Source organism: Rhinoderma darwinii, unplaced genomic scaffold (assembly GCF_050947455.1).
Source record: "Rhinoderma darwinii isolate aRhiDar2 unplaced genomic scaffold, aRhiDar2.hap1 Scaffold_452, whole genome shotgun sequence".
Classification (NCBI taxonomy): domain Eukaryota; kingdom Metazoa; phylum Chordata; class Amphibia; order Anura; family Rhinodermatidae; genus Rhinoderma; species Rhinoderma darwinii.
Genome location: NW_027463949.1, coordinates 225,987 through 236,278, shown reverse-complemented (window position 1 = coordinate 236,278; position 10,292 = coordinate 225,987).

Genomic DNA, 10,292 nt, shown 5'->3' with positions numbered 1-10,292 from the left:
TGCTGTGTATATAGTGTCTATAATGTAAGTCTATGTAGTGTGTGCTGTGTATATAGTGTCTATAATGTAAGTCTATGTAGTGTGTGCTGTGTATATAGTGTCTATAATGTAAGTCTATGTAGTGTGTGCTGTGTATATAGTGTCTATAATGTAAGTCTATGTAGTTTGTGCTGTGTATATAGTGTCTATAATGTAAGTCTATGTAGTGTGTGCTGTGTATATAGTGTCTATAATGTAAGTCTATATAGTGTTTGCTGTGTATATAGTGTCTATAATGTAAGTATATATAGTGTATGCTGTGTATATAGTGTCTATAATGTAAGTCTATGTAGTGTGTGCTGTGTATATAGTGTCTATAATGTAAGTCTATATAGTGTGTGCTGTGTATATAGTGTGTGCTGTGTATAGTGTCTATAATGTAAGTCTATGTAGTGTGTGCTGTGTATATAGTGTCTATAATGTAAGTCTATGTAGTGTGTCCTGTGTATATAGTGTCTATAATGGAATTCTATATAGTGTGTGCTGTGTATATAGTGTCTATGTAGTGTGTGCTGTGTATATAGTGTGTGCTGTGTATATAGTGTCTATAATGTAAGTCTATGTAGTGTGTGCTGTGTATATAGTGTCTATAATGTAAGTCTATATAGTGTGTGCTGTGTATATAGTGTGTGCTGTGTATATAGTGCCTATAATGTAAGTCTATATAGTGTGTGCTGTGTCTATAGTGTCTATAATGTAAGTCTATATAGTGTGTGCTGTGTATATAGTATCTATAATGTAAGTATATATAGTGTGTGCTGTGTATATAGTGTGTGCTGTGTATATAGTGTCTATAATGTAAGTCTATATAGTGTGTGCTGTGTATATAGTGTGTGCTGTGTATATAGTGTCTATAATGTAAGTCTATATAGTGTGTGCTGTGTATATAGTGTCTATAATGTAAGTCCATGTAGTGTGTGCTGTGTATATAGTGTGTGCTGTGTATATAGTGTCTATAATGTAAGTCTATGTAGTGTGTGTGCTGTGTATATAGTGTGTGCTGTGTATATAGTGTCTATAATGTAAGTCTATGTAGTGTGTGCTGTGTATATAGTGTCTATAATGTAAGTCTATGTAGTGTGTGCTGTGTATATAGTGTGTGCTGTGTATATAGTGTATATAGTGTGTGCTGTGTATATAGTGTGTGCTGTGTATATAGTGTCTATAATGTAAGTCTATGTAGTGTGTGCTGTGTATATAGTGTCTATAATGTAAGTCTATATAGTGTGTGCTGTGTATATCGTGTGTGCTGTGTATATAGTGTCTATAATGTAAGTCTATGTAGTGTGTGCTGTGTATATAGTGTGTGCTGTGTATATAGTGTCTATAATGTAAGTATATATAGTGTGTGCTGTGTATATAGTGTCTATAATGTAAGTCTATGTAGTGTGTGCTGTGTATATAGTGTCTATAATGTAAGTCTATGTAGTGTGTGCTGTGTATATAGTGTCTATAATTTAAGTCTATATAGTGTGTGCTGTGTATATAGTGTCTATAATGTAAGTCTATATAGTGTGTGCTGTGTATATAGTGTCTATAATGTAAGTCTATGTAGTGTGTGCTGTGTATATAGTGTCTATAATGTAAGTCTATGTAGTGTGTGCTATGTATACAGTGTCTATAATGTAAGTCTATGTAGTGTGTGCTGTGTATATAGTGTCTATAATGTAAGTCTATGTAGTGTGTGCTGTGTATATAGTGTCTATAATGTAAGTCTATGTAGTGTGTGCTGTGTATATAGTGTGTGCTGTGTATATAGTGTCTATAATGTAAGTCTATGTAGTGTGTGCTGTGTATATAGTGTCTATAATGTAAGTCTATGTAGTGTGTGCTGTGTATATAGTGTGTGCTGTGTATATAGTGTATATAGTGTGTGCTGTGTATATAGTGTCTATAATGTAAGTCTATGTAGTGTGTGCTGTGTATATAGTGTCTATAATGTAAGTCTATATAGTGTGTGCTGTGTATATCGTGTGTGCTGTGTATATAGTGTCAAAACCACAAAAAAGGCCATACTCACTAGGTAGGTGGGTGGGTGAAAACCCGTTCCCATCAGGACGCAGACGGGTCAAAGAATGCTGCAGAAGGAGTGTGCATTAAGTAGTGATAGCCCCTCCCACTAGTCTTGAGGGGAGTGGCGGACTAAGTGCTCAAAGGTGTGCGATAAATGAGTGTCAGTGTAGTGCTAGGGTGTGAATGGATGGTAAAAAATAAATATGTATGTATGTAGTCCGCCACTCCCCTCAAGACTAGTGGGAGGGGCTATCACTACTTAATGCACACTCCTTCTGCAGCATTCTTTGACCCGTCTGCGTCCTGATGGGAACGGGTTTTCACCCACCCACCTACCTAGTGAGTATGGCCTTTTTTGTGGTTTTGATGATCTTTATGTCCCATTTTTTCTGTTTGTGTTTTTAAATTAGGAACGAAAAGTTCTGGTTAGGGACTCGCAAGGCACTGGGGACCCTTGACGTTGGGTTGCGAGCTTTGCGTATTTTGGCCAAAATAACAACTAATACCCCATGTTTCATGGATATTTCTTACTACGTATACTACACTTTTTTTCAGGACGCAGCCGGGTCTTATATGCTGGGAGGGCATGATGTGCTGGCGTTTGGTTTGGAATGCAGAGCAGCCCGCTTTAGCTAACACTAGCGGCGTTACAAATAGGCTGTTATTCGGCAAGATACGCCATGCCTGACGACCAGCACATTATCCCTCCACGTATTACACATAGTACTGACACCCCATGTACTATTCACAGCACTGACCCCTATTTATCACATTTGTTTATTTATTTATTTTTTATTTATTTTTTTTTACATTATTACACACTTTCATACATACATATTTATTTTTTACCATCCATTCACACCCTAGCACTACACTGACACTCATTTATCGCACACCTTTGAGCACTTAGTCCGCCACTCCCCTCAAGACTAGTGGGAGGGGCTATCACTACTTAATGCACACTCCTTCTGCAGCATTCTTTGACCCGTCTGCGTCCTGATGGGAACGGGTTTTCACCCACCCACCTACCTAGTGAGTATGGCCTTTTTTGTGGTTTTGATGATCTTTATGTCCCATTTTTTCTGTTTGTGTATATAGTGTCTATAATGTAAGTCTATGTAGTGTGTGCTGTGTATATAGTGTGTGCTGTGTATATAGTGTATATAGTGTGTGCTGTGTATATAGTGTCTATAATGTAAGTCTATGTAGTGTGTGCTGTGTATATAGTGTCTATAATGTAAGTCTATATAGTGTGTGCTGTGTATATCGTGTGTGCTGTGTATATAGTGTCTATAATGTAAGTCTATGTAGTGTGTTCTGTGTATATAGTGTCTATAATGTAAGTATATATAGTGTGTGCTGTGTATATAGTGTCTATAATGTAAGTCTATGTAGTGTGTGCTGTGTATATAGTGTCTATAATGTAAGTCTATGTAGTGTGTGCTGTGTATATAGTGTCTATAATGTAAGTCTATGTAGTGTGTGCTGTGTATATAGTGTCTATAATGTAAGTCTATATAGTGTTTGCTGTGTATATAGTGTCTATAATGTAATTCTATATAGTGTGTGCTGTGTATATAGTGTCTATAATGTAAGTCTATGTAGTGTGTGCTGTGTATATAGTGTCTATAATGTAAGTCTATGTAGTGTGTCCTGTGTATATAGTGTCTATAATGTAATTCTATATAGTGTGTGCTGTGTATATAGTGTCTATGTAGTGTGTGCTGTGTATATAGTGTGTGCTGTGTATATAGTGTCTATAATGTAAGTCTATGTAGTGTGTGCTGTGTATATAGTGTCTATAATGTAAGTCTATATAGTGTGTGCTGTGTATATAGTGTGTGCTGTGTATATAGTGCCTATAATGTAAGTCTATATAGTGTGTGCTGTGTATATAGTGTCTATAATGTAAGTCTATATAGTGTGTGCTGTGTATATAGTGTCTATAATGTAAGTCTATATAGTGTGTGCTGTGTATATAGTGTCTATAATGTAAGTCTATATAGTGTGTGCTGTGTCTATAGTGTCTATAATGTAAGTCTATATAGTGTGTGCTGTGTATATAGTGTCTATATAGTGTGTGCTGTGTATATAGTGTCTATAATGTAAGTCTATATAGTGTGTGCTGTGTATATAGTGTCTATAATGTAAGTCTATATAGTGTGTGCTGTGTATATAGTGTCTATAATGTAAGACTATATAGTGTGTGCTGTGTCTATAGTGTCTATAATGTAAGTCTATATAGTGTGTGCTGTGTATATAGTATCTATAATGTAAGTCTATATAGTGTGTGCTGTGTATATAGTGTGTGCTGTGTATATAGTGTGTGCTGTGTATATAGTGTGTGCTGTGTATATAGTGTCTATAATGTAAGTCTATGTAGTGTGTGCTGTGTATATAGTGTGTGCTGTGTATATAGTGTCTATAATGTAAGTCTATATAGTGTGTGCTGTGTATATAGTGTATATAATGTAAGTCTATATAGTGTGTGCTGTGTATATAGTGTCTATAATGTAAGTCTATATAGTGTGTGCTGTGTATATAGTGTCTATAATGTAAGTCTATATAGTGTGTGCTGTGTCTATAGTGTCTATAATGTAAGTCTATATAGTGTGTGCTGTGTATATAGTATCTATAATGTAAGTCTATATAGTGTGTGCTGTGTATATAGTGTGTGCTGTGTATATAGTGTGTGCTGTGTATATAGTGTCTATAATGTAAGTCTATGTAGTGTGTGCTGTGTATATAGTGTCTATAATGTAAGTCTATGTAGTGTGTGCTGTGTATATAGTGTGTGCTGTGTATATAGTGTATATAGTGTGTGCTGTGTATATAGTGTGTGCTGTGTATATAGTGTCTATAATGCAAGTCTATGTAGTGTGTGCTGTGTATATAGTGTCTATAATGTAAGTCTATATAGTGTGTGCTGTGTATATCGTGTGTGCTGTGTATATAGTGTCTATAATGTAGGTCTATGTAGTGTGTGCTGTGTATATAGTGTGTGCTGTGTATATAGTGTCTATAATGTAAGTATATATAGTGTGTGCTGTGTATATAGTGTCTATAATGTAAGTCTATGTAGTGTGTGCTGTGTATATAGTGTCTATAATGTAAGTCTATGTAGTGTGTGCTGTGTATATAGTGTCTATAATGTAAGTCTATGTAGTGTGTGCTGTGTATATAGTGTCTATAATGTAAGTCTATATAGTGTGTGCTGTGTATATAGTGTCTATAATGTAAGTTTATATAGTGTGTGCTTTGTATATAGTGTCTATGATGTAAGTCTATGTAGTGTGTGCTGTGTATATAGTGTCTATAATGTAAGTCTATATAGTGTGTGCTGTGTATGTAGTGTGTGCTGTGTATATAGTGTCTATAATGTAAGTCTATGTAGTGTGTCCTGTGTATATAGTGTCTATAATGTAATTCTATATAGTGTGTGCTGTGTATATAGTGTGTGCTGTGTATATAGTGTCTATAATGTAAGTCTTTATAGTGTGTGCTGTGTATATAGTGTCTATATAGTGTGTGCTGTGTATATAGTGTCTATAATTTAAGTCTATGTAGTGTGTGCTGTGTATATAGTGTCTATAATGTTAGTCTATGTAGTGTGTGCTGTGTATATAGTGTCTATAATGTAAGTCTATGTAGTGTGTGCTGTGTCTATAATGTAAGTCTATATAGTGTGTGCTGTGTATATTGTGTATATAATGTAAGTCTATGTAGTGTGTGCTGTGTATATAGTGTCTATAATGTAAGTCTATATAGTTTGTGCTGTGTATATAGTGTGTGCTGTGTATATAGTGTCTATAATGTAAGTCTATATAGTGTGTGCTGTGTATATAGTGTCTATAATGTAAGTCTATATAGTGTGTGCTGTGTATATAGTGTCTATAATGTAAGTCTATATAGTGTGTGCTGTGTATATAGTGCCTATAATGTAAGTCTATAGTGTGTGCTGTGTATATAGTGTCTATATAGTGTGTACTGTGTATATAGTGTCTATAATGTAAGTCTATATAGTGTGTGCTGTGTATATAGTGTGTGCTGTGTATATAGTGTCTATAATGTAAGTCTATATAGTGTGTGCTGTTTATATAGTGTTTGCTGTGTATATAGTGTCTATAATGTAAGTCTATATAGTGTGTGCTGTGTATATAGTGTCTATAATGTAAGTCTATAGTGTGTGCTGTGTATATAGTGTCTATATAGTGTCTATAATGTAAGTCTATATAGTGTGTGCTGTGTATATAGTGTGTGCTGTGTATATAGTGTCTATAATGTAAGTCTATATAGTGTGTGCTGTTTATATAGTGTGTGCTGTGTATATAGTGTCTATAATGTATGTCTATGTAGTGTGTGCTGTGTATATAGTGTCTATAATGTAAGTCTATGTAGTGTGTGCTGTGTATATAGTGTCTATAATGTAAGTCTATGTAGTGTGTGCTGTGTATATATTGTCAATAATGTAAGTCTATGTAGTGTGTGCTGTGTATATAGTGTCTATAATGTAAGTCTATGTAGTGTGTGTGTTTATGTGTGTGTGTGTGTGTGTGTGTGTGTGTGTCATAATGTAAGTCTATATACTGTGTGCTGTGTATATAGTGTGTGCTGTGTATATAGTGTCTATAATGTAAGTCTATGTAGTGTGTGCTGTGTATATAGTGTCTATAATGTAAGTCTATATAGTGTGTGCTGTGTATATAGTGTCTATAATGTAAGTCTATGTAGTGTGTGCTGTGTATATAGTGTCTATAATGTAAGTCTATATAGTGTGTGCTGTGTGTGCTGTGTATATAGTGTCTATAATGTAAGTCTATGTAGTGTGTGCTGTGTTTATAGTGTCTATAATGTAAGTCTATGTAGTGTGTGCTGTGTATATAGTGTCTATAATGTAAGTCTATGTAGTGTGTGCTGTGTATATAGTGTCTATAATGTAAGTCTATGTAGTGTGTGCTGTGTATATAGTGTCTATAATGTAAGTCTATATAGTGTGTGCTGTGTATATAGTGTCTATAATGTAAGTCTATGTAGTGTGTGTGTGTGTCATAATGTAAGTCTATATAGTGTGTGCTGTGTATATAGTGTCTATAATGTAAGTCTATGTAGTGTGTGCTGTGTATATAGTGTCTATAATGTAAGTCTATATAGTGTGTGCTGTGTATATAGTGTCTATAATGTAAGTCTATGTAGTGTGTGCTGTGTATATAGTGTCTATAATGTAAGTCTATATAGTGTGTGCTGTGTATATAGTGTCTATAATGTAAGTCTATGTAGTGTGTGTGTTTATGTGTGTGTGTCATAATGTAAGTCTATATAGTGTGTGCTGTGTATATAGTGTCTATAATGTAAGTCTATGTAGTGTGTGCTATGTATATAGTGTGTGCTGTGTATATAGTGTCTATAATGTAAGTCTATATAGTGTGTGCTGTGTATATAGTGTCTATAATGTAAGTCTATATAGTGTGTGCTGTGTATATAGTGTCTATAATGTAAGTCTATATAGTGTGTGCTGTGTATATAGTGTCTATAATGTAAGTCTATGTAGTGTGTGCTGGGTATATAGTGTCTATAATGTAAGTCTATATAGTGTGTGCTGTGTTTATAGTGTCTATAATGTAAGTCTATGTAGTGTGTGTGTTTATGTGTGTGTGTGTGTGTGTGTGTGTCATAATGTAAGTCTATATAGTGTGTGCTGTGTATATAGTGTCTATAATGTAAGTCTATGTAGTGTGTGCTGTGTATATAGTGTCTATAATGTAAGTCTATGTAGTGTGTGCTGTGTATATAGTGTGTGCTGTGTATATAGTGTGTGCTGTGTATATAGTGTCTATAATGTAAGTCTATATAGTGTGTGCTGTGTATATAGTGTCTATAATGTAAGTCTATATAGTGTGTGCTGTGTATATAGTGTCTATAATGTAAGTCAATATAGTGTGTGCTGTGTATATAGTGTCTATATTGTAAGTCTATGTAGTGTGTGCTGGGTATATAGTGTCTATAATGTAAGTCTATATAGTATGTGCTGTGTTTATAGTGTCTATAATGTAAGTCTATATAGTGTGTGCGTGTAGTGTGTGTGGTTTGAATATATAGTGTGCGGTGTTAGTGTGAATTGTATATAGGGTGTTTAATCTCACGTTTTTTGTGTGTGAAATAATTTCCCACCCATAGAGCCCTCTGCAGTAAGTCAGATGCTCAGAACCCCCCCCCCCCCCCCCCTGCAGTATTAGCTCCCCCATGGAGCCCTCAGTAGTTATTATACTGCAGGGGGGGGGGGCAGAGCGTTTGATTGACTGTTCAGGGTTCTATAGGGGAATAACTCCTCCCCCCCCCCCAAGAGCCATAAGGGCGGATTTACACGAACGTGTAATACGTCCGTGCAAGGCGCGTGCTGTTCACGCGCGTCGCACGGACCTATGCTAGTCTATGGGGCAGTGCAGACTGTCAGTGATTTTTGCGCAGCTTGAGTCTGCTGCGTAAAACTGACGACGTGTCCTATATTTGTGCGTTTTTTGCGCATCACGCACCCATTGAAGTCAATGGGTGTGTGAAAATCATGCATGCCACACGGAGGCACCTCCGTGGGACGTGCGTGATTTGCTCAACAGCAGTAAAACTGTGATTGCAAACAGAAAAGCACCAGGTGCTACAAACATACAAACAGAGTGTCATAATGATGGCGGCTGCGCGAAAGGCACGCAGCCGCGCATCATATGGTGATGACACACGGAGCTGTTAAGTGTCTTTTGCGCGCGCAAAACGCCGTATTTTTTGCGTGCGCAAAACGCACATGCTCGTGTAAATCTGCCCTAAGTGTCAGACGCTTAGACCCTCCCATAGGGCACTCAGCAGTCAGTCAGATGCACTGGGGAGGGGTGTCTGACTGCTTAAAGGGTAACTAATGAAACTTTTTAAAAAAAATTACATGTCATAGTGACATGTCAAATGTTCTAATCGGTGGGGGTCCGGGCACTGAGACCCCACCAATCGCTGAAACAAAGCGCTCAGGTGAGTGATGTGCCACTTTGTTTCTGATCGTCTTTCCTCTGATAGCCGAGCATGCGGTGTACGGGCACAACAGAAAGTCTATGAGTCCGTACACCGCGCCGAGGAAAGCCAATCAGAAATGAAGTGGAACAGCGCTCACCCGGGCACTCCTGCTTCTTTGTTTTAGTGATCGGTGGTGGTCTCAATGCTGGGACCCCCATCAATCAAAACTTCTGACATATCACTCTCACTATGACACGCCAAATGTTTTTTAAAAGTTTAGTTACCTCTTGGGGACTGAATTTATTGGTTTGAGTTAATGTATGGGCCTGGGTCTTAATTTGCTTAGGGGTCTGGGGTATAAGACAATTTATGGTGTTTATGTCTGAATTTTTATGTTGCTATAGACGCTGAAAATGGCTACAGAATCAAGGGGAAAAGATTTCTCATCAGGAAACTCTGCAATCATCAGGAGAAGTCGCCATAACGGTCTGTGTCAGATGGAGAAGAAAAGAGAACGACCCATCAGTGAAGACATCTCCTGTGAGTCATTGCATTTATCTGTCCCCTCTCCTGACATGTCTGTTATCGGAAATCCTTGTATTCCACATAAAGTCTTTGGCGGGATTCACACGACCGGGTCGGGTCCGAGCCCGAGTGCCGGCCGGTAAAATCGGCCATTCTGCCCGGCCGGTTTGCATAAAGTTATGCATCCGTGCCGGGCCGGGCAGATCCGGACAGTGACATCAGCGGCAGCTCCTGAAGGGGAATCCCCATGTGTTCGGGGATTCCGCTTCAGGAGTTTCCCCTGATGTCACTGCCCAGATATGGACAGAGACATCAAGCGCTCTGTCCAGGAGCGGAATCCCCGAACACACGGGGATTCCGCTCCTTCAAGGAGCTAAAGTGCGGCTAGCACATAGCAGAGCGGGGAGATACCTCCCCGCTCTGCTATAGTGGCGTCGCTACAGTAGTAGCAGCAGCAGCAGCTGCTGCTACTAGCGGCGCCATCTAAGGTGTCGCCGAGCCAGGGTGCTTTTAACAAGCAGGGGAAGGGAGCCAGCGCAGCGCTCCCTCCACCTGCTGTACACCCCGGCCCTGCAACACAGTGTGCAGCGATGCCATTCGTCAGAATGGCATCAACTCCTCCTCCTCACATGCACTCTGCGCTGTGAGGAGGAGGAGATAGAGCGCAAGCGCCGGGATACCCGGCCATCACTCGGAACACATTCCGGTGATGGCCGTGTAAT